The 22,869-nt window shown below is 45.3% G+C and overlaps 1 protein-coding gene across 1 annotated transcript in view; it reads right to left on the minus strand.

The window, feature by feature from the left end:
* Positions 1-5,211, minus strand: part of LOC138752021 (zinc finger protein 271-like) — a 100,691-nt gene extending 95,480 nt beyond the window's left edge. Inside the window, exon 1 of the mRNA XM_069915183.1 lies at positions 5,109-5,211. The gene's annotated coding sequence lies outside the window, so the exon portion shown is untranslated. The remainder of the gene's footprint in view (positions 1-5,108) is intronic.
* Between the last annotated feature and the right edge of the window lie 17,658 nt (positions 5,212-22,869).

A 22,869-nucleotide genomic window follows, 5' to 3' on the forward strand; every position in this document is an offset into this window, starting at 1 on the left:
GAATATAAATTTGTTACAGCAGTATAATGTGCCTATACTAAAACATCTAATGAAGTTATGGATAAATAAAAATAAAATGATAGGCTCTAGAGGTGAATTATCGGCTTTGACTCCGTTGTAACATAACATAACATATTACAGCACAGAAACAGGCCATTAGGCCCTTCTAGTCCGCACCGAACCAAACACCCCTCTCTAGTCCCACCTCCCTGCACAATGCCCAAAACCCTCCATCTTCTTCTCATCCATATACCTGTCCAACCTTTTCTTAAATAATACAATTGACTCCGCCACCACTATTTCTCCCGGAAGCTCATTCCACACGTCTACCACTCTCTGAGTAAAAGAAGTTCCCCCTCATGTTACCTCTAAACCTCTGCCCCTTAATTCTTAACTCATGTCCTCTTGTTTTAATCTTTCCTCCTCTTAACGGAAATAGTCTATCCACATCCACTCTGTCTATCCCTTTCATAATCTTAAATACTTCTATCAATTCCCCTCTCAACCTTCTACGCTCCAAAGAATAAAGACCTAATCTGTCCAATTTCTCCCTATACTCTAGATGCTTAAACCCAGGCAACATTCTGGTAAACCTTCTCTGCACTCTCTCCACTCTGTTTATATCCTTCCTATAATTAGGCGACCAGAACTGCACACAGAACTCCAAATTAGGCCGCACCTAATTTGTCTTATACAGTCTCAAAATCACCTCCCAACTCCTATATTCCATGCAATGATTGATAAAGGCCAGCATACTAAAAGCCTTCTTCACCACCCTATTCACGTGAGTTTCTACCTTCAGGGAACGATGTACCGTTACTCCTAAATCTTTCTGCTCTTCTGTATTCCTCAATGCTCTCCCATTTACCACGTATGTCCTGTTCTGATTCTTCTTACCAAAATGAAGCACCTCACACTTATCAGCATTAAATTCCATCTGCCATTTTTCAGCCCACTTTTATAAGCAGCCCAAATCCCTCTGCAATCCTTGAAAACCTTCTTCATTATCCACTATTCCACCTATCTTAGTATCGTCTGCATATTTACTAATCCAATTCACCACCCCATCATCTAGATCATTAATGTATATAACGAACAACAATGGGCCCAATACAGATCCTTGAGGCACACCACTGGTCACCGGCCTCCAACCTGACAGATAATTGTCCACTACCACTCTCTGGCCTCTCCCTTTCAGCCAATGTTCAATCCATTTGACTATCTCAAAATTTATACCTAAAGACTGCACCTTCCTAACTAACCTTCCATGTGGTACCTTATCGAAGGCCTTACTGAAGTCCATATAGACAACATCCACTGCGCTACCCTCATCCACATTCCTAGTCACCTCTTCAAAAAATTCAATCAGATTGGTCAAACATGACCTTCCTCCCACAAATCCATGTTGAGTGCTCCTGATCAGACCCTGTCTATCCAGATGTTTATAAGTACTATCTCTAAGAATTTTCTCCATTAATTTACCAACCACAGACGTCAAACTTACAGGCCGATAGTTGCCAGGCTTCCTCCTTGAACCCTTTTTAAATAACGGAACCACATGCGCAATGCGCTAATCCTCCGGCACTATCCCCATATCTAATGACATTTGAAAAATTACCGCCAGAGCCTCTGCTATTTCCTCCTTCACTTCTCTCAATGTCCTGGGGAAGATCCCGTCTGGTCCCGGAGACTTATCCACCTTTATATTCTTCAAAAGCCTTAAAACTACACCTTTTGTAATCTCTATATTCCCCATATTTATCCAATTTGCTTTTTTTATCCCACATCTCCCAATATCCTTCTCCTTAGTGAATACCGAAGAAAAGAAACTGTTCAATATCTCCCCCATTTCCCTAGGTTCCACACACAGTTTTCCACTCTGATTTTCTAAGGGACCAATTTTGTCTCTAGCTTTCCTCTTACCATTAACATATTTGTAGAACTCTTTTGGATTAGTTTTCACCCTGCTTGCCATAGTTTTCTCGTACCTTCTTTTAGCTTTCCTAATTCCTCTCTTAAGATTCCTCTTACATTCAATGTATCTTTCAAACATCTCCTTAACTGCATGCTTCTTATATCTAATGTACGCCTCCCTTTTTCTTCGTACCAAGTTTCCAATATTCCTTGAAAACCACGGCTCTCTCAAACCTTTTGCCCCTCCTTTTAACCTAACAGGAACATAAAGCTTTTGCACTCTCAAAATCTGATCTTTAAAAGACTTCCATCTCTCTACTACATCCTGCCCATAAAACAAATTGTCCCAATGCACACCCTGCAAGTCCTTTCGCATCTCCTCAAATCTAGCTTTTCCCCAATCAAAAACCTCAATCCTTGGCCCTGATTTCTCTCTTTCCATAATGACATTGAAGCTGATGGCATTATGATCACTGGACCCGAAGTGCTCGCCAACACTAACCTCCGTCACCTGACCCATCCCATTTGCCAACAATAGATCTAACACTGCTCCTTCTCTGGTCGGCACCTCTACATATTGTTGTAAAAAACTATCTTGCACACATTTCACAAACTCTAACCCATCCATTCCTTTCACAGAATGTGTTTCCCAATCTATATGTGGAAAATTAAAATCTCCCATAATTACAACCCTGTGCTTATCACAAATATCTACTATCTCCCTACAGATTTGCTCCTCTAGGTCTCGGTCCCCTCCGGGTGGTCTATAATACACCCCTACAAGTGTAACCTCTCCTTTCCTACTCCTCAGTTCCACCCAAATAGCCTCCGTGGATGTGCCCTCTAATCTATCCTTCCTAGGCACCGCTGTAATATTTTCCCTGACAAGCAATGCAACCCCACCTCCTCTTGCCCCTCCGACTCTATCACACCTAAAACAACGAAACCCAGGGATATTCAGTTGCCAATCACATCCCTCCTGCAACCATGTCTCACTAATCGCTACCACATCATACTTCCAAGTATCAATCCACACCTTCAGCTCATCCACCTTTTTTACAATACTCCTGGCATTAAAATATATGAATTTCAGAGATTTCCCAATTTTTAATCCCTGTTTTCCCTCATCTTTAATAACAACATTATTTACTTTTCCTCAGTTCAAATCCTCAAAAAGACTGAGTCCCGACTCACTGACCAATTCCCCACCCTCCAATAGACTCACCATCCAATTCCCTAACCTCCCCCCATAGATTGAGGACCCTGATTCACTGGTCATTAGGCCATTTCACCCCCCCCAAAACCCTGAGGCCCCTGACCCATTGTTCAATTTCCCCCAACCCCCCAACAGACTGAGGCCCCTGACTCACTGACCAATTTCATCCCCAATACACTGAGATCCCTGACTCACTGTTCAATTGCCCCCCCAATAGACTGAGGCCCATTTGACCCACTATCCAGTTCCACCCCCCAATAGACTGAGCCCTCGAATTCACTGTCGAACTCCCCACCCCCCAATAGTCTGATGCCCCTAACTCACTGTCTCGATCCCCATCCACCCAATATACGGAGGTCCCTGACCCACAGTCCAGATCGCCCCCCCCCAAATAAACTGAGGCACCTGACTCACTGTCCAGTTCTTCCCCCCCCCCATAAATTGAGGCCCCTGACCCGCCATCCAATTCCCCTCCCCCCAACAGACAGAGGCACATGATTCACTGTGCAATTCCCCTCTCCCCAATAGACGGAGGCTCATGACTCACTGTCCAATTCCTTCCTGAATAGACTGAGGGCCTTGACCGACTCTCCAGTTCCCCTCCTGACCAACTGTCCAGTTTCCTCCCCAATAGTCTGAGACTCCTTATCAACTGTCCAGTTTCCTCCCCCAATAGACTGAGGGCCCTGACCCACTGTCCAGTTCCCCTCCACAATGGACTGAGGCCCCTGACCCCCTGTCCAGTTTCCTCCCCCAATAGACTGAGACTTCTGACCCACTCTCCAGTTTTCCTCCTCAATGGACTGAGGCCCCTGACCCACTGTCCAGTTTTCTCCCCCAAAAGACTGAGACCCGACCCACTCTCCAGTTCCCCTCCACAGTAGATTGTGCTGCTTGACTCACCGTCTAGTCCTCCCCCTCCAATAGACTGAGGCCCCTGTCTCACTCTCAATTTCCTCAACACCAAGTAGACTGAGTCCCCTGACTCATTGTCTAATCCCCCCCACCAATAGATTGCAGACCTTGACTCAATCTCCAATTCCCCACCCTCCCCCCACCAAAAAAGCAACTGGTGGCTTCCAAAAATCACCAAATTTATAGTTTCTCATCTCTCGTTTTAGAACCAGCAAAGGGACTGCTCACATCCCTTAAAATTATCTCAGAACTCCCCTAGATAAATCACAGAATTTATAGTTTCTCATCTCTCATTTCTGGATCAACCGCAACCAGTGACCTATACCTGTGGACAGCCCCCAGTAGGGTCCTGTGGACAACCCCCACCGGGGATCTGTGGACAACCCCCACCGGGGACCTGTGGACAACCCCCACCCGGGACCTGTGGACAGCCCCCACCCGGGTCCTGTGGAGAACCACCACCCGGGACCTGTGGAGAACCCCCACCCGGGACCTGTGGAGAACCCCCACCCGGGACCTGTGGACAACCCCCACCCGGGACCTGTGGACAACCCCCACCCGGGACCTGTGGACAACCCCCACCCGGGACCTGTGGACAACCCCCACCCGGGACCTGTGGACAACCCCCACCCGGGACCTGTGGACAACCCCCACCCGGGACCTGTGGACAACCCCCACCCGGGACCTGTGACCAGCTTCACCCCCCCCTCACCCCGGGCCTTTTGTCCCAATTATGATTGATTCTGTCCCCAGTAAGGGTTTCATCCCCCCCCCCCCCCCAGGGACCATGAGAGGAATTCCCCAGTGAAGAGACGAGAGCAGCTCTCCCCCCACCCCCACTCCCGTCCCCGTCGGCCCCGATGGGTCCGTTTCCCGGCCTTTCGGCCCCAAACTGGCCCGGGCCCCAACGTGGATCCTGCTCCACAAGCACGGCCCGGGATCCACAGATCAGCAGCTCCGGTGCCAGCATCCGCTCCCCGCCCTCATACATCATCATGACTCCCCCCTCATACATATTCATGACCTTCAATCTGGACAGAACTTCCCCAAATCACCCACTCACCAGCGAACCCTCCTCACACACAGGATGCAGGGATCGAACATGGCGGCACCGACACGTGACCCCCACCGACCAATCAGATACATCGTCAACCTGGACTGCACATACACCAGGCGGCCAGCAGGTGGGGCGGAGGACAGCGACGTCATGACATCTCCTGCTCCCTGATCTCCAGTCCAGGACCAGGATCTGGATCAGGGCGAGGATTAGGACCTGGATCAGGATTTACTGTGTGAACACGGCCTGAAGTTCGGGGTTTGTGGGCAAACTTGCCCATTCAAGCCATCTCCCTCATCACTGGAGCAGAGAGGCCGTGTCGGGTTCACTGATCCTCCCGGAATCTGGTGGCGGAGGGGAAGAGCCATCCTTGTGCCACTGGGAGCTTGTCTTCAGGCCCCTGGATCCTGGAAAATCAGAGAGAAGGAAGGGGTGAGGAACTAGATGAGATGAGGGCGAGATTGAATACATTCTTCTCGTCAAGTGTTCATGAGGGAAAGAGATATTGAATTGTGCGGGATCAGTGAGGCAAAAGGGTTAGTTATGGAAAAGATAGGGATTAGTAAAGAGGGGATTTTAGAACTTCTGGGGTGTATAAAGGTAGATAAATCTCCTGGTCCTGATGGGATTTTTCCTAGTACCTCAAGGGAAGTCAGGGAGGAAATAGCCGAGGGTCTGAAGGTGATTTTTCATCGGTCACTGGATGAGGGTGTGGTGCCGTGGAATTGGCGGGTTTCAAACGTGGTTCCACTGTTTAGAAAGGGTGCAAGGTGTAGCCCAAGCAATTATCGGCTAGTATGTTTGACATTGGTGGTGAGGAAACTAATGGAAGGAATTCTTAGGGATAATATGTATAAAAAATATCTTGAAAGGTTACATGGTTTCCCAATGGGAGCAGAGGGCAGAGGGCCCTGCCTAGGTGGGGGCTTTTTGAGGATAGAGGCTACTTATTATGGCCTCACCTCATGTAGACATCCTCGATGGAGTGAAGTCTGGTGCCTGATGTCGCAGTCGAGTTACCGACCCTCTGGAGTTTATTCTCGTCCTGAGAGTTGGCATCACCATTACCAGGCAGTGATGCAACCAGCCAGAATGCTCTCCACGGTCCACCTGTAGAAGTTTACAAGAGTCTTTGGTGACATAACAAACAGCCACAGACACCTCACAATGTATAGCCACTGGCGAGCCTTATAAAATCATGTAACCATATAACAATTTATAGTACAGAAACAGGCCATATCGGCCCTTCTAGTCCACACTGATTTATGTGAAATTCCACTAGTTCCATCTACCCACTTCCTTGCCCATAACCCTCCAACCCCCTCACATCATGTATTCATCCAACCTCCTTTTAAATAACAGAATTGACCTTGCTGCAACTACCTCTTCCGGAAGATCATTCCATTCTGCCACCACTCTCTGAGTGAAGAAGCATTTTCTTATATTACTCCTTAAGTTTTGCCCCCTAACCCTTAACTTATGACCCCTTGTTCCAATCTCCTCTGCCCTCAGGGAAAAGAGCCTATTCACATCTACTCTATCTATTCATAATTTTAAATACCTCTATCAAATTCCCTCTCAACCTTCTACGCTCCAATGAATAAAGTCCCAGTCTACTCAGACTTTTTCTGTATTCCAGATACTGCAATCTAGGTAACATTTTTGTAAACCTTCTTTGGACCCTCTCTACCTTATTTATATCCTTCCTATAATCTGGAGACCAGAACTGCACACAATACTCCAAACTTGGCCTCACCAATGCCTTAAACAGTCTCAACATCACCTCCCAACTCTTATATTCTATGCTATGATTTATAAAGGCCAGCATACCAAAAGCCTTCTTCCTACATGGAGTCCACCTTCAAGGAACGCTGAACCATTATTCCAAGATTCCTCTGTTCCTCTGCATTCCTCAATGCTCTCCTCTTCACAGAATACATCCTATTTTAGTTATTTTTCCCAAAATGAAGCACCTCACACTTACCTACATTAAACTGCATCTGCCACCTTTTAGCCCACCTTTCCAAACAGTCCAAATCATTCTGTAACACATGAAAACCCTCCTCACTATCCACAAATCCCCCTATTTTTAAATAGTCTGCATATTTACTCACCCAATTCACCACCCCGTCATCTAAATCATTAATATAAATAACGAACAACAAAGGACACAACACCGATCCCTGAGGAACACTGCTCATCACCGGCCTTCATCCTGACAGACAGTTGTCCACCATGACTCTCTGGTGCCTATCTCCCAGCCACCTTTGAACCCATCTGATTATCTCTATATTAATCCAGAGAGACTGAACCTTCTTCACTAACCTTCCATGTGGAACCTTATTGAAAGCCTTACTAAAATCCAAACAGACCACATCAACTGCTCTACCATCATCAACCTTTCTGGTCATCTCTTCAAAAAATTCAACAAATTTCGTCAAACATGACTTTCCCCTCAAAAACCCATGTTGGGTGTCTATGATCAATCCCTGCCTATCCAGAAATTAATACATATTAACCGTAAGAATTCCTTCCAATAGTTTCCCCACCACCAATGTCAAACTTACTGGCTGAGAATTGCTTGGCCTACACATTGCACCCTTTTTAAACAGCAGAACCATGTTTGCAACCCACCAATCCCACGGCACCACACCGTCCTCCAGTGACCTTTGAAAAATCACTATCAGAGCCTCTGCTACTTCCTCCCTGACCTCCCTTAAGGTCCTAGGAAAAATCCCATCAGGACTAGGAGACTTATCAACCTTTATACACCCCAGAAGTTCTAAAATCCCCTCTTTACTAATGCCTATCTTTTCCATAACTAACCCTTTTGCCTCACTTATCTTACACAATTCAATATCTCTTTCCTTTGTGAACACTGATTAATAGAATGTATTCAATATCTCCCCATCTCATTTAGTTCCTCACATATACCCATGCTCTGATTTTCCAGTGAACCTATTCTTTCCATAATTTTGCTATTCACATATTTGTAAATACCCTTCGAATTTGCTTTCACCCTATTTGCTATAGCCCCCTCGACCCTTCTTTTTGCCTTTCTAATTTCCCTCTTAAGGTTCTTTCTACAATCTATGTATAATCCATACATCTCATCAATCCTTTGCTTCTTGTATTTAACGTTAGCCCTCCCTCTTCCTAATCTCTCCAGAAAACTATGGCTCCCTTGAACATTTGTCCTTGCCTTTTGTCCTGACAGGAACAGAAAGATTCTGCACTCTCAAAATCTCACCTTTAAATGCTCTCCAATTCTCCTCAACATCCTCCCCAGAAAAAAGATCATCTTAAACTACTCCCTGCAAATCTCTTCTCATCTCCTGAAATCTGGCTTTCCCCCACTCAAAGACCTTCATCTTTCCATAATTAAGCTGAAACTCATGGTGCTATGATCACTGGATCCGAAGTGCTCCCCAATGCACACCTCTGTCACCTGCCCTATCTCATTTCTCAACAGCAGATCTAACACTGCCCCCTCTCTAGTGGGTACCTCAACATATTGATGTAAAAAACAGTCCTGCACACATTTTACAAGCTCTAAGCCATCCAGCTCACTCACTGACTGTGTCTCCCAATCTATGTTAGGAAAATTAAAATCCCTAACTAACACCACCCTGTGCTTACTGCACATCTCAGCTATTTCCCTACACATTTGTTCTTCCAGTTCCCTCTCCACATTTGGTGGTCTATAATACACCTCTATAATCATAACCTCACCTCTTTTATTTTTTAGCTCCACCCACACTGCCTCCCTTGATGAGCCCTCCAATCTATCACACCTCAGCACTGCCATAATATCTTCCTTGACAAGTAATGCCACACCCCCTCCCTTTACCCCTCCTATTCACACCTAAAGCAGCGAAATCCTGGAATATTCAACTGCCAGACACAACCCTCCTTCAACCATGTCTCACTAATCACCACCATGTCATACTCCCAAGTGTCTATCCACACCTTCAGCTCATCCACCTTCGTTACAACACTCCTTTTCTTTGGCTTGGCTTCGCGGACGAAGATTTATGGAGGGGGTAAAAAGTCCACGTCAGCTGCAGGCTCGTTTGTGGCTGACCAGTCCGATGCGGGACAGGCAGACACGATTGCAGCGGTTGCAATGGAAAATTGGTTGGTTGGGGTTGGGTGTTGGGTTTTTCCTCCTTTGCCTTTTGTCAGTGAGGTGGGCTCTGCGGTCTTCTTCAAAGGAGGCTGCTGCCCGCCAAACTGTGAGGCGCCAAGATGCACGGTTTGAGGCGTTATCAGCCCACTGGCGGTGGTCAATGTGGCAGGCACCAAGAGATTTCTTTAGGCAGTCCTTGTACCTTTTCTTTGGTGCACCTCTGTCACGGTGGCCAGTGGAGAGCTCCTTACATTGAAGTAAATGCATCTCAGAGATTTCCCACATCTTACCTTCTGCCTAACCCCCTCTCTGCCATCCACACTATTATTTGTTACCATCCTCCCTTCCACATCATAGCATCTATCCCTTTCCTCCTCAGTCAACTGCTGTTCCATCCCCAAATAAGCCATTTCCCTTTACCTACAATACCTCTCTCTGCTGTCCTCCCTTACATGGACCCCTTTCCCCCAACCATACAAGGTTAAAGCCCACCTGGTAGCCCTAGCAAATGCCCCCACCAGGAGACTGGTCCCTCTGGGATTCAGATGTAATCCGTCAGGTCCCACCTCCCCCAAAAAGGTCCCAGTGATCCAAGAATTTGAATCCCTGACTCTACTCCATCCCCTTAGTCACACATTCAGCCTCCACCTGATTCTATTTCTGCCTTCACTATCACGTGGCAAAGGAAGTAATCCAGAGATTACTCCCTTTACGGTCCTACTACTGACCTCCCTACCTAACTCCCTATAATCATCCTTTAGGACCACTTCCTCCTTCTTCCGTATGTCATTGGTACCAACATGTACCACAACCTCTGATTCCTTACCCTCCCCTTTTAGGATGTCTTGGACACGTGTAGTTATATCCCGGACACTGGCACCAGGGAGACAAACCGCTATCCGGTTTTCTTTATCATATCCGCAAAATCCCCTATCCGTCCTCCTGACCATCAAATCCCCTATAACTATTGCCCTCCTTTTCCTTTCCCTACCCTTCTGGGCTACAGAGGCTGACCCTGCACCAGAGGTTCTTAGCCTGACTGCCCCCCCCCCCCAACAGTACTCAAGGAAGAGTACCTATTACTGAGGGCTACAGGCTCAGGTGCTTGCCTTGAACCTGACCCCTTTCCTCCTCCAAACAGTGATCCAACGCCTCTCCTGTGGCCCTAGTGAGACCACTTGACTGTAACTCTTGTCTATGATGGCCTCACTCTGCCTGGCCAGAGCGAGGTCATTGAGCTGCAGCTCCAGTTTCCTGACTCGGTCCCTAAGACGTTGCAGTTCAGCACACCTAGTACAGACATGAATGTCCAGGAGGCTGGAAGACTCCATGACTTACCACATCTTCTTTGTGATTACATCAATGGGGAGGCTCCAGGACATATCCTCAGAGATGTTGACAACCTGGAAAATTCAAGGGAATTTTAACTCTTGAGTTAAAATTCAGTTATAACTAAACAGTCTTAAAATCAATAAAGAGATAACATACACAATATACAACATGTACAGTAATTCAATTTTTAGAGCATTTCTATAAATGAGCAATTTTAACACCTTGACAAGCAATCGGCAATCACATTATTTACACCTCTGATCTAGTTAATTTGCAGATCATATTCTTGTAATATCAAACTCCAGTTTAACAATATTCTGTTTTTATTCTTCATTTTATTCAAAAACTCCAGAAGATTGCGGTCAGTGAATATAACAATTGCTTCATGAGAGGTACCAAGATACACGTCCAAATTCTGCAGAGCAAATAGGATAGCTAAGAGTTCTTTTTCAATAGTGGAATAGTTCCTTTGATGAACATTGAATTTTTTAAAAAAGTGGGCAACTAGTTGGTCAATTTCATTTTGTTTTTGCAATAAAACTGCACCCGCTGCTCCCTCACTGGTGTCCACTGCTACAGAAAATGGTCTGTCAAAATCAGGAGATTTTAACACAGGGCAGACTTGGAGAAATGAGAAGGGATTTGCAAGAGTTGTGTGGGCTGACCTTTTGGCCAGAAAGGATGTAGAGGAAATTTGGGGGGCATTTAGGGGTGAGATTTTGAGAGTACAGGATCTTTACGTTCCAGTCAGGCTGAAAGGGAAGTCTGAAGGTTCGAGTGAGCCGTGGTTTTCTGGTGAAATTAATAAGTTTGTTTGGGACAAGAGGGAGGCCTATACCAAATTTAAAAAAAAAAGGGTTTGAGGAGATGTATGGTTGTTACTTCGATTGCAGGAAGAACCTTAAGTGGGAAATTAAAAAGGTAAAAAGAAGGTATGAGGTGTCCATAGCTAATAAGGCGAAGGTGAATCCTAAGGGTTTTTACAGATATGTGAAGAGTAAAAGAAGGGTTAAGGATAGAATCAGTCCACTGGATGATGGGACTGGTGAACTATGTCAGGAGCCATATGAGATGGGAGAAGTATTGAACAATTTTTTTCTTGTCCGTATTCACAAAGGAAAGTGACATTGGGCTGTGCAAGATAAGAGAGGTAGAGGGTTTAGTTATGGATAGGATAGGGATTAGTAAAGTGAAAGTTTTGCAGCTTCTTGGGTCAATTAAGATGGATAAGTCTCCTGGTCCTGATGGGATTTTTCCCAGGACATTAAGGGAAGTCAGGGAACAAATAGTGGGGGCACTGAGAGTGATTTTTCAAAGTTCCCTGGAGGAGGGGGTGGTATCACATGATTGGAGTTCCATTGTTCCAAAAAGGCAGTAGGTGTAAGTCAAGTAATTATCGGCCATTAGGTTTGACATCGGTGGTGGGGAAGGTTATGGAGGGTATTCTTCGCGATAGTATATATGTATATCTGGATAGGCAGGGGTTGATTAGGGGCACCCAGCATGGGTTTGTCAAAGGAAAGTCATGTTTGACGAACCTTGTTGAGTTTTTTGAGGAAGTGACAGAAAAGGTGGATGAAGGTAGAGCGGTGGATGTGATCTATTTGGATTTTAGTAAGGATTTTGATTAGGTTCTCCATGGAAAGTTAATAAAGAAGGTTCAGTCACTAGGAATTAGTGGAGAGATTGTGACATGGGTTCAGAGGAGGCTGGGAGATAGACAGCAGAGAGTCATGGTGAAGAACTGTCTGTCAGGTTGGAAGCCTGTGACAAGCGGGGAGCCTCAGGGATCGGTGCTGGGTCCCTTGTTGTTTATCATTTATGTTAATGATTTAGAGGAGGGTGTGGTTAACTGGGTAAGTAAATATGCGGATGATATGAAAACAGGGGGAGTGGTGAATAGTGAGGTAGATATTCTTGGATTACAGAAGGATTCGGTTTATTTGGGAGAGTGGGCTGAAAGATGGCAGATGGAATTTAATGTAGACAAGTATGCAGTGTTGCATTTTGGTAAAAATAACCAGAATAGGACATATACAGTTAAGGGGAGGGCATTGAGGTACGCAGAGGAACAAAGGGACCTGCGGGTTATGGTACAGAGTTCACTGAAGGTGGATTCCCATGTAGATAAGGTGGTTAAGAAGGCATATGGTATGCTGGCCTTCATAAATCGTAGTATGGAGTATAGAGCTGGGAGGTGATGCTGCAGCTGTTTAAGGCATTGGTGAGGCCAGGTTTGGAGTATTGTGTTCAGTTCTGGCCTCCAAATTATAGAAATTATATAGATAAGGTGGAGAGGGCGCAGAGAAGCTTCACAAAGATGTTGTCTGGCTTACAGCATCTGGATTACAGGGAGAGATTAAGGAGACTGGGACTTTATTCATTGGAATGTAGACGACTGAGAGGGAACTTGATAGAGCTATTTAAAATTATGAAAGTAGATAGACTAGCCATAAACAGACTCTTTCCCCTGAGGGCAGGGGAGGTTGGAACCAGAGGCTATGAGTTAAGGGTAAGGGGCAACACTTTAGGAGAAATATTAGAGGTGGCTTTTTCACTCAGCGAGTGGTGGCAGATTTGAATGATCTTTCGAATGAGATAGTTGCGGCACAGTCCTGACTATAATTTAAGAGAAGGTTGAATGTGCACATGGAGGTGAGGGGGTTGGAGGGTTATTGGCGGCGAGCGGGAGGTTTGAGCTAGTGGCATTGTTCTAGTGAACCCGTGCAGACTCGAAAGGCCGACAGGGCCTGTTTCCGCTCCTTAAATGGTTATATGTAGACATACTAGCTGAAAGAAATACAAAAACTTTAAAGAGAAATAAGAGTATTTAAAGAGACAAAAATTCAAAGAAAAATTTCTCGTGCTCACGCTTCATTCACATCTTGTAAAATAATGAGCAAGCCTTTAGTGGCTGGGTGGATATTACATTATAGTCTCCCTGGTAACACTACAAACAATAGCTGTCTTAAAGAGACAGGCACAAAATTAACTAAGAATCGAAAAAACACGTTTTTAACCTTTGCACCCCTTAGAGTGAGAGAGAAATAGAAGCATAAGAGAGTCCCTTCAGACTCACCAAGTGTCTGTGGATTCACCTCCAGTGTTCTCACGATCTCTGCAGCCACACAGAATCCTGTTCAATCCCTCAGCAACCCAACCTCCAGATCCAAACCCCTGACATGATCAGGAGCCTTAGCACCTGAGGTCCTTTGGGTGCCCTTCTTGTCCTCAGCACCCTCTTGAATCCCAGCTCTAACATTGGTTCCCATGAGCCAATCTCCAGCAGCCTGCAGCCCAAGCAGATCTCCTGACCACAGTCGACTGAAGCCTTTGCGGATGGCTTAGCCGCCGAGCCCCTCGCTGGTCCATTGTTGTGGACACCATCTCTTCTGCTTCTCCTTCTGCTCCCCATTTCTGGTGCCCTGTGTCGGTCTGCTGCTCCCCAGAGGCTGCAACCCCTCCGGGGCTGCTGCCGAGCATCTTGAACACAGGGCTCCATGGTTGCAGGATTTTAGTTTAAAAACACCTTCAGTTCCTTTAACAGACTATTTAAGGCCTCTATGGAGCCGCCAGCATTAGGACTACGTGGGTGAACCCTTTGGAGTAGCTCTATGTCTCCGCTGTCCTGGGTCTCTCCTGTAACAGCAGCTTAGACAGAGATGCTATTTTAGTTCTGGTTGTACTTGAGAAAGGATTTGGTGGCTTTGGAGTTGGTACAGAGGAGACTCACCAGATAGATTCCTGAAATGATGGGGTTATCTTATGGGAAGGGGTTAAGTCACCTGGGACTATACTCACTGGAGTTTAGAAGGATAAGGGGATCTTATAGAAACATAAAATTATTAAAGGAAGAGATAAAATAGATGCAGGGAGGTTATTTCAATGGGCAGATGATATTAGAACTATCGAATCAGAGGAGTGGATTTAAGACAGAGATAAGAAGGAAGTGCTTCTCCCAAAATCTGGGCAATTATTTACAAACAAACCAGGGGGGGCCACCTCATTGAACAGATTTAAGACACAGATTTTTGAACAATAGAATTAAGTTACGGTCCAGCAGCAGCAACAGATATTCACCACGACAAATGTTTACTGAAACAAAAGTTGCTTTTAATTATCTTTAAAGATGAAAATAGAATCAAACTTTAACTTATCTCTATTGACTTACTTCACTAACTTAAGCCCTTTCTAATTTTATGTGCGCGTGTATGTAATGTGTGTGTGTGTTAGTTCAGAAAAGTTGTTTGGTTCACATTCCAATCTCACTTCTCGTTCCTCCAAGTTCACTGGTTGCAGGCAATTCTTAGACTGTGCACAGAATTTAACATTTATAAAGTTCACCAGGCTTTGGTGCTTGAAAGGTAAATGGTTACTGCTCAGGTAGGTTCTTGTTGGTTTCTGAGGGAGATTTGTTGTTCCTTTTTAATCAGCCACTTCAGTGTCCTGTTGACGAAACTTGCACCTTCAGGGTTCTCCAGATGATAACCTCTTTCTTTCAGATCACCACAGAGTTCCTTTTTGTTTCCCTTATTCCAAGTGAAACATGAGACAGCCAGTCCTCTCTTCTTGCATGAACTACAAGAGCTTTGACCAGGTCATCTTGCAACTGGGCATAGGGTTGCCAGCTTCACTTGTTCCAACCCCAGCTGGTGGCTGCTGGTTGTATCACTGTACAAGTCATCTCTCTCTCTCTCTCTCTCTCTCGCTCCCTGAGAGAAAGCCTGCTTAACTCTCTCTGCTTGCAAAACCACATGACACTCTCAGAACAGCAAGTTCCCTTCCAGACAGCAATGGCTCTGGCATGCTCTTTTGCAAACAACAATCCATTAGTGAAATCTCTGGAGCACTCTTCAAAATCTCTTGCAAAAGCTCTGGAGCTGATATGTCTACCATGGCAGAGCTCCAGTATTTTAAATAAGATCTGTTTTAAAGTATATGTATGAAACCTACTCTAATAAACCTTTCCCAAATGATCTTCCAAAAACATATCTATACACTATGTCACAACGGAAACAGACAGGTAAATGAAGCTGAGTTAATTGCCAGATCAGCTACAGTTTATTGAATGACAGGACAGGCTAAATGGGCCAGATGAAATATGCTGCTTGTATTTCTTATGTAAAGCAAAGAACACATAGCCTTGTATTTCAAGGAGTTCAGAATTAGAGAATTGTTGTTGCATTTGTAAAGTGTACTGCTGTGACTAGACTTGGAGAGGGAAATAGTTTTGATTCATTTATTTAAGAAAGGAGATATGATCAGTGAAATTCACCTAATTCATTCCTGGAACTAGGTGATTCCTGTCATAATTGATTAACAAAATTAGATCCATTCTTCCTGGAGTTTAAAGAATTTGAAGGTCTTGTTAAAACGTGGCACTAAGGCAACACAACAGGGTCGACATTGTGATGGTTTCAGGAGTAGGAGAGTCTCCAACAAGGGGACATCATTCCAAGATAAGCAATCAGGCATTTAAATCAAAGTGCACAGGAATTTCTTCCCACCGAAGCCCTTTTTTCCATTGGCATACCAGTTAATTGGCTGTTCAGTGTCCCTGTTAAAGAAGCTGTTTTTGCTGTTTCCTCTGGGCCACTTTTAACCGGGCCATTACCTGCTTTCGCATTGACCACATTATTCTTGGGGATAGGAGAGTCTACCTTCATTAATAGTCCCGGGATGCAACTTGTCCTTTATTCACTGGGTTAATTGGTGCACTGGCATCAGCTGATGCCGGGGATGTGAGGAGGGATCGAGGCCATCAATCCCCGGTGTGATTTGACGCTGGCATGCTGATTGATTTGCTTTCCCACTGGACCCTTAACCACTAAATTGGCCGTCAATTCTTGGGACAAGGTGCCAGTGAAAAAGGGGCTAGAGTATTGTGCACCACTGGGATTCTACATTCTGGAAGGATATGCACGTTAGCTCATTGGGGATATTCAAAGAGAAGGTAGATGAACCTTTGAGAAATCAGGAAGCTGAGGATTATGTGAAACTGGGACAGAGAAGGAGTTGAGGCCTTGGGTAGATCAACTCAAGACGAAAAATGCAAGTAGGCTGCGGGGAACTGCAGATAAGGGACTTGCATCAGTCTGCTGGCGACTGTCTCCAGACTGGCTGAAGGGTTGCCAGGTATCAGAACTAGGATGCGAGAGAGTGCTGGAGGCTTCCTGATCGTGTCAGAGGTGTGTATCTGGAGCTTGGGTTGCTGATGGATTGGACTGAAGGTCGTGTGGCCTCATGGCTTCAGAGGGACGTTTTCGTTCACTGCGTGCAGGTTGCCAAACTTCCAATGGAAGTCGTTTCAAATCAAAGCCATGGGTTGAAGGATGGACCAATGGTTCCTATGTCTTCCCAGCAGCTTTAACTCATGTCCTGTCCTCACTGGTCCCTGGTGTCAGACGTGGATAATGGAAAACTTATTACTATACTCTCCAAGATAACAAAATTTCACATTCTGGAATAGATGTTAGTTTCCATAGAACATAGAGCACTGCAGCACAGCACAGGCACTTTGGCCCACGACGTTGTGCCAACCTCAATAAAAAAATGAAACCCTTCCTACCTCGTAACCCTCAATTATTCTTTCATCCATCTCGTTGTCAAAGGGTCTCTGAAATGCCCTAAATGTTTCAGCCTCCTCTATCACCCCTGATAAGGCATTCCAGGCACTAACAACTCTCTGTGCAAAATAACTTACCCCTGATGTTTCCCCTAAACCTTTCTCTCTTCACTTTATACAGATGTTAAAGTTTTTAAAGAGAAGTCATACAGTGTGGAAACAGACCCTTCAGCCCAACGTGCCCACACTGACCACACACTAGTCCCAAATGCCTACATATCCCTTCAAACTCATTCTATCTATGTATCCATCCAAATGCTGGTTCAATGAACCTGCCTAAACTATCTGCTTAGGTAGCCCATTCCATACGCTCACCACCCTCTGTATAAAAATCTTACCCCATAGGTTCATTTAAATCTCTCCCAGACCCCTCACCTTAAATCTGGTGACCAATTCCCCTACTCTGGACAAAATGCTCTCTGGATTTACCCAATCTATTCCGCTCATGATCTTCTCCACCTCTGTGAGATCAACCCTCATCCTTCTGCACTCCAAGGAATAAAGCCCCAGCCTGTTTAACCTCTCCCTGTAGCTCAGGGACATCCTCGGGAATCTTCTCTGCACATCTCCAGCTTGACAACATTTTTCCTGTAGCACCGTGACCACAACTGAACCAAATGGGGTCTCACCTACATCTTCTCCAACTGCAACATGACTCACGAACCACAATCTGATTCTGCAGTACAAAGTTCAAAGTTCAGACTTGCTGTCAAACTACCTGCATGACCTCACATAAAACCCTAAGATTCTTTCTTATCAGTAAATCAAAACTCTGTACTCAAGAAAAGATGCACATTTCTCGGGGGTGGGGAGAGTAGTGCCTGTGACATACTGGGCCGTGTCCATTACCCTTTGCAGCGATTTCCGCTCATAGATATTTGTGTCCCCATACTAGGGTGTGATTCAGCCAGTCGGCTCACTTTTCGCTATACTCTATATAAGTTTGCCAAGGTCTCTGAAGTCATACCAAAGCTCTGCAAACTTATGAGAAAGTTGAGGTGCTGACGTGCTTTTTTCGTGATGACCTTAGTATGTTGGGTCCAGGAAAGGATCTCCGAGATAGTGACTCCCAGGAATTTAAATTTGCTCACTCTCTCTACCTCTGATCAAACAATGAACCCTGGATTGCACACCTCTGATTTTCCCTTCCTAAAGTCTGCAATCAACTCCTCGGTTCACATTGTGTGCAAGGTCATCGTTAGTACACATTCTGCCAAGTTTTCAGACTCCCTCCTGTATGTTGACCCATCATCCCTTTTTATACAACCCACGACTGTGGGATTGTCAGCAAATTTGTAGATGCTATATTCTGACCAAGACACATATTCATAGGTGTAAAGTGATTAGAGCAAGGGGCTAAGAAGGCAGCCCTGTGGTGCTCCGAACTCATGGAGATTGGGGAGGTGATGTTCTTATCAGTCCTCATTGATTGTACAGTATTAACAGTGCCATAAAATGGTGAACCCAGCTTGAACTATCCCAGCAGATCTAAAGACCCAATGGCTTGATGGAGAGCAATTTCCAGTGTCCTCACCCATATTCATGGCGCCATCTGCATGACAAAAACATCGTCCTAAGTGGTTAGAAGACTCACCGAACTGTGAAATTGACGGGAACTGTGGATTTTAGAAGATGCATCATTTAATCTGGGATCCCCCAAAAGTTGCTTCAGTCCCTCAGTGAATCCCCAGAGGCTCCCATTGATCACAGCTTGATCGTGCATAAGCAAGGAAAATGGATTCAATTCTCAGAAACATCATGTACTCACAAATTCACTTTGAAATATTTTGCCCAATTCCAAACAAATTTAATATCGAAGTAAGCTGTAAGTAGAAGTACTCTCTCGCCACCCCACCCATTTCCACCCCCCCCCTGCCCCCCCAAACAAATGTTAGCTTCATGAATTCTCAGCTTTATATTTGAAAAAGGCAGCCAAAATCATGAAGGACCCCATCTCCCTGGTCACAATCTCTTCATACAGAAGATCGAGACGTCTAATGGCCAGCCAGCACCTCGAGGTTCAAGAACAGTTTTCTTCCAACAAGGATCAGACTCTTGAACCTCTCCTTGTGACACTCATTTTTAGGACCTTTCATGCAAGGCATTTACCTGGAGACCAGCTACAAGAGCAGAGGGAAAACATAGAAGGCAGCTCCAGCATCACATTCATGTTGATCAACGCTTCATGGAGTCTCCTCTGGAGACAATGTAGATGGGGTGACTGATGCCGTAGCACCACCCGTCATAAATACATGGCAGAGCAATGGCCATCTTCCCTACCCATAATTCCATACGAAGTTAGAGCCACACTGTTTCCCAGGACAGTTCCAGTTATGTGGGGGATATGGGTAGGGAAGATGGCCATTGCTCTGCCTTGTACAAAAGGCTAAAGGCCCTAAAGGCTGAAGCAGCCCAGTGACGTGCTGAAGCGGCTGGTGGGGCTGTCACAGCCCACCCAGCCTCTGCCCTGAAGGCCCCCCACTGACTGCCCCCATGCTGATGGCTCCCACTGGCTTCCCCCATGCTGACGGCCCACACCTGCTCCCCCCCATGCTGGTGGCTCCCACCAGCCACCCCTGCCCTGACAGCTCCCATCAGTCGCCTCTGATTGATTGCTCCTGCCAACCGACACTGCCCTGAGGGGTTCATGGAGGGAGAGGGGTGAGTGGGTGGGAGAGGGGTGAGTGAGTGAGTGCCAGCATCATGGTGATGTCATCAGCCCACCCCTAACCAGATGCTTGAAGCGGCTGTACATTCGTAGGAGGCTGCAGATCACAGCGCTCTGTCGATTATCCTTCCCCAAGACGGATTCCCCAAGTCGGTGCCTCGGAGCCGGCCACAGCACATTCGTACGGGTAAGTCTCCCGACCTAAGGGCGGAGCATGTCTGCCTTTGCAGTCAAGCTTGTTCACTGCGTGAAAGGGCTCTGGCACAACAAAAGGACAGCCTGTCCTCTTGAAGCAGCATTTTTTCTTTCTTGTACAATAGTGACTGTTGTAGTGGCCTATCTGATGACACTACCTTACGCAAGTGACTCTAAATGACACTGGAGACAGTAGGGTCAGGAATCAGTCCCTTTATTGAGCTTAACCACAGCTTTTATAGTTCCCTCTGCGCGTTTCACGCTGAACCTTCTGGGATGCAGTAGTGATGTCACTTTCCAGCCACAGGTGTCGGGTCCCGTAAAAAGCACGGACTCTTATTCCTGCGCTTTTTCTAATTGCTGGTGCTTGGCCTGCAGCTGGAGGACTGGGACGTCGTTGGAGGCCATTGGCTCTGGAGATGCACTTGTTTAACTGTTGTGGCTGTGCGCGATTCTGTTAAACGTGTGGGGCTCCTGCGACACTGTGAATATTTATTTCTATCTCTCTTTACTATTTATTATCTTTTTCATTTTAATTTAACGGGTGATATGGTTTTTTTGAGAAGTACCTGTCCAACTGCAGCAGCTAAGAATATTGATACATTTATACATTGTACAATGTGTATGACAATAAACCTATTTTTATTATGATCCATATACTTCAAAGATAGAATGAATTTTATTCTGCTTTAGGTTGTAGAAATCTATTTATCATTCTTCAGGTGCGACCTTAATCCAATTGAATATTTGCGGTGTGCCAAATGTTTAAAATTATAATTAAATATTTTTCTTTTCTTTCCTTTCAACAATTATTTGATGTTATTATTGGCTCATCTTGTACCAAAGCAGCCGTTCCTTCAATTTATATTTCTCATCTCTCCTTACGATAGAGTGGTCGGCCATTCTGCCACCTCTCAGGGAACAAGCATCAAATAGCCATTTTACTTCTTACTTTCTTTCAACCGATTCTCTCTCTCTCTGGGATAATCCCGAACTCCCCTCCCTGATCCTCTAACCATCGATCTGTACTAGAGGCAAATTTACAATCACCAGTTAACCCACCAATTAACTAAGATGGGAGAGGTCAACGCCAGAAAAGAAAAAAATCAATGGTGAGAGGGCCACTGGATCTCTGAAGGCAGATTACTTGACAGCTGATAGACAGTTAATCCAAACCAACGTCTGATCATTGTTGCACTGCTGTTTCTGTAAGTACACTGCATTCAATTTGTCTGTCTCCCCTCTGCAGCAAGAACTCTATTGACTTGACTGCAAATTATTTGTGCAGTACATGCCTATATAAACACTGGTTCTTTCTAATTTTGTAAAAACAAATCTTGCTTACACGCACCGTGAGTGAGAACAGTCCTCAGAATGGTAGCTGGAACATGACAGGATGAGTAAAGACATTCCCAATGGCCTCGGCCACTTCAGGGGGAGTATCGTAGATTATTTTCAAGCACATTATCCCACGCTATGGGCTGGTGGAATAAACATAGACTCTGACCAAGGAAGTCACTTCACCTCTAAGATACTTCAAGAAATAATGCAAAAGTTAGAAATAACATGGGATTTTCATATCCCACAGAATCCCCCTTCCTCAGGGCAGCGAGAACGAATGAATCAGACATTGAAGAAACAATTGTCCAAATTGGTGTTAGAAACAAAGTTACCCTGGACAAAATGCCTATAGCCTTACTGCGAATCCGAAGGTCACGTGAAAGGGATGTCAGATTGACCCCTATGAGATGCTGTTCGGACTGCCATTTTTGGGAAGAGAAGGGAAATTGCGAACTGTAGAATTCACTGACCAATTTCTAAAGACTGATGTCTTGGCTCTTGCTTCATCTTTATCAGTTCTTAGGAAAAAGGGTCTGTTGGCCCAGACACCTCCGCTTGAATTTGCTCTCCACCAAATACAACCAGGTGATTGGGTTCTGGTGAAGATGTGGTGGGACTCCAAGCTTCAGCCAAGTTGGGAAGGACCATTTCTAACCCTCCTGACCACTGAGCCGGTGATGAGAACTGCTGAAAAATGGTGAACACATCACACCAGAGTGAAAGGACTGGTGGACAACCCTGCTGAGCCGCCAACTTGGCACATACATCCCACCAAAGACCTGCTCAAGAACCAGCTAAAAAGACAGTGATGGTCATTAGAGCAGGACTTGGACTAATTTGTGAAAGATAATTTAAATACCGATGTACAACCCTCCTCCTTCGGTAGAAAGGAACATGAGATGGTGGTGGATATGGAGGACAGCGTTGGTCATTGGAAACCAGGGTGGTGCCAATGAGATTCATACCCCAATAGGGAGAGGATTAGAATCCACCGTCAAGCCCTCAGGGCCAGTAAAGTTCACCATGTCCATCCCCAAGAGTTCTAAACTGCAGGTGATACAGTTAGATGCTTATAGTTTAATAACATGTGGAGGGGTTGAGAGTCAGAGACGATATAGTGTTCAGGAGAAACATATGTGTCTTAATGGATACTGCCCCTATTGGTGTGATGTATGGTGGACCATCCAGACCTGGGGCTGGATGCCTAGTACAAGATCTGGTATAAAAACTCATATATCAATCTGGAGAGGACCCTTTGCCATTAACTGCAGGAACAAAGAGTGTAATCCTATCTATATGACCATTAAACGAACCTCAGGGATTGAAGAAATGAATGGAAAAACCTACTCAAAAGGGGTAGATGAGAAAAAAATTTGGAATGAGGATGAACATCAGGGGAAAGGTCCCATTGGTGTGTTGTTTTAGAATAATCGTAGAAGGATCCAAGACTAATCCAACTGATAGTACCTTCACAATA

This window comes from Narcine bancroftii, chromosome 1 (assembly GCF_036971445.1).
Source record: "Narcine bancroftii isolate sNarBan1 chromosome 1, sNarBan1.hap1, whole genome shotgun sequence".
Classification (NCBI taxonomy): domain Eukaryota; kingdom Metazoa; phylum Chordata; class Chondrichthyes; order Torpediniformes; family Narcinidae; genus Narcine; species Narcine bancroftii.